Below are 2,685 nucleotides of genomic sequence, written 5' to 3' on the forward strand. Positions count from 1 at the left end.
AACTAGGGTTAAGGAGAAAAGATAAAAGATAAAAGTGGTAGATGAATTGATCGATTGTGTGTTGTTCAATCGGCCGTCACCCCTTAGGTATATAAGAGGCGGCTGGACTTCCCGTGCAAGGAAAAGGCTTGGATTCACGTCCAAAACCCTAGTTAAATTCGGATTGGTTTTGTCCGAACTTTCCAAAACTGTTCGGTTTAAACTGGCTGCACCTTGCGGGTCTTTTTTTGTGGTTGTAAACGATCTTGGATGCAAACGATCCCAAAAGTAATCTTGACCGTTTCGACGAGACGAACAACTTTTATGTTGAACGTTTTTTGATCAGAGGTCATCTTGATGGTCAAATTGGTCGTGCAAAACAGGATATCCCTCGCGCTACGCATCAGACATGGTGTCTGGTGGGGCGCGCCAGTTTTTGCCTCCTGACAGGGCTGTATTCCGATGGCTCTAACTTCTCATACGAACTCGGATTGGAACGAGTTTTATATCAAAATCGATCGTTTCGACGAGACAAAGACAATACGTGTAGATAATATTTCCATTTGAGGTCGTCTTGGGGGCTTAATCAGCCAAACTGTACTTTGAATATAAGATCTTAGTACTTTGAGCATAGTTTCGGCCTTCGAGATGAAATCGGACTGCAATGACCCAAACTTCAAAGATGTTCACATTGACCATAGGAACTCTTTCATGAAGATCACTTCTCCATTTTGAGGCCATCTTAAATAAGTTATTGACCGTGCCAAAATCTGATGTCAACACATGGCTAGTTAGAGCCAAGCCTAGCGTTATAAACCCAAAGACGATGTTGACATCTTTGCCTGCCTTATGTGAAACGATACACCAATCCTTGGCGTACTCTCAAAAAATATAGAACCGTGGGTGGCAAGGTTACTTCTTACTTACACGGATAGGTGTAGAGGTAAAATCATGTCTTTTGATGCCAATAATGATTTATATTATTTCAAATGATGATATGCCATAATTTTATTTATTGAACAATATAGTTTGACTTTGATAACTCAAGTACAAATAGTGATAAAGATGCCCTAAAAAAACTTGTGATAAAGATAATTTTTTATACAACAATCCATGATAAAACTGGAGTACATCAACAAGGTTAATCATACTGGAAACTGAGTCCAACTTGTAAACGGACCAGGGCTGCTAAACGGATCCGTATCTATACTACTATTAAACAATCAAACTAAATCTTTCTTTAAGCCACCCCCAGATGTACCCAGCCTAATTACCATCGTCAGATTAGTCCCACTAAATAAAATCTAATGGATACAGTTAATTAAATCCCGAGCTATGTGTGCAATTAGCAATTTAGTAGGACTGAACGCACTCCACCCGCGAAGGAATATTCCACGCGCGTCCGCGTACAACGCTTCGTCAACGCAAAGGGCTCTCCATATCTCATCTTCGCAACCACCACGTCGCCTCCATGAGTCTCGGGGGAGAACCCTAGCCGCCACTCCTTCCCTCCCCTATACCTCCTCCCCGTCTCGCCGCCGCTGCCGCAGTGCGCCCCGGGGCGAAGCTAGGGCCAGCGCCTCCATGCGTCTCGGGGGAGAACCCTAGCCACCACCCCTTCCCTTCCCTAACTCCTCCCTGTCTCGCCGCCGCCGCCGGAGGGCGTGCCGGGGCGAAGCTATGGCCATCCCCAAGGAGGGCGACGACGGGGCACCTGGTTTGTGTCGGCTTGGCACGGGCGCGCGGCAAATGCTTGGTGCAGCAGCGTTGAGGCACGAACAACGTTGCCGCAGGAGGGTCGCCGACACGAGTTGCTGGCTTGCTGCCTGGCTTAACGGTGACGCGGGCAGGGCACCATGGTGCTATCTGATCCCCTGCCTTGCTTCCGCCGGATGCGGGCTCTCTCCACTCCTCATGCATCCGCCGTGTTGGTCCAAGCAGAGGACGAAGTCCAGCCCTTGCCAACAAGCTGTACGTCACACGCCCTTCCTCTCTTCAATCAACATTTTTTCTGTTCATCAAATTTCCGAGGAGTCAATTGCATTCCAAATTGTAATATGTGGGAGAAGGAATTGAAGAATAATACATCAGCTAATCTCTGTGAATTTCATATTAAATGGCGACAGATGCATCGATTAGATAAAAGTGAGAACTAATCCATCACAATACAAGATAGCAAGACATGTACTACTTGATGTAGATATGGACAGTATTATAGGATGGACAATGCAAATCCATTGCTCAAGCGACATAGGATTTCACAAAAAAAATTACTGGAATAAACTTTTGGCTCGCTGAACTTTTGAGACCTAACTTACGAATTTATAGTTTGGTAAAGTAGAAGAAATTAACTTTTGGCTTGCTGAACTTGGTGTTTCTTTTTGCAGCATAATGATTTCAGAAGTACGGTCTAATGGAAGGGTGGAGGAAGATTTTTGAAATGGCAAAGTCGTCAGCAAGGACATGAGACAAGAGGTAATAAACATTCTTCTATGTGTTACCATCTGCTATTATATTTCACTATTCTTTTTGCAACATGATGATTTCAGAAGTACAGACTTTCATTTTGTTTGTTTTGCTCTGGAGATGTTTGAAAATTGGACATATATATGCAGGTCTGACCGAACTACGTCAGTCAACTACGTCAGGTGCACCTTGACCTTCTGCCTGAGCAGATGAACTAGCCACTGCCCTGGATGTTGTGTC

The 2,685-nt window shown here is 44.7% G+C and overlaps 1 long non-coding RNA gene across 1 annotated transcript; it reads left to right on the forward strand.

Moving 5' to 3' along the window:
• The first annotated feature begins 1,823 nt into the window (after positions 1 to 1,823).
• On the forward strand, positions 1,824 to 2,685 carry LOC123172456 (uncharacterized). Its single transcript, XR_006485601.1, has 3 exons — positions 1,824 to 1,950; positions 2,367 to 2,454; positions 2,595 to 2,685. It is a non-coding gene; the product is annotated as an uncharacterized lncRNA (long non-coding RNA).

This window comes from Triticum aestivum, unplaced genomic scaffold (genome assembly GCF_018294505.1).
Source record: "Triticum aestivum cultivar Chinese Spring unplaced genomic scaffold, IWGSC CS RefSeq v2.1 scaffold180385, whole genome shotgun sequence".
Taxonomy (NCBI): domain Eukaryota; kingdom Viridiplantae; phylum Streptophyta; class Magnoliopsida; order Poales; family Poaceae; genus Triticum; species Triticum aestivum.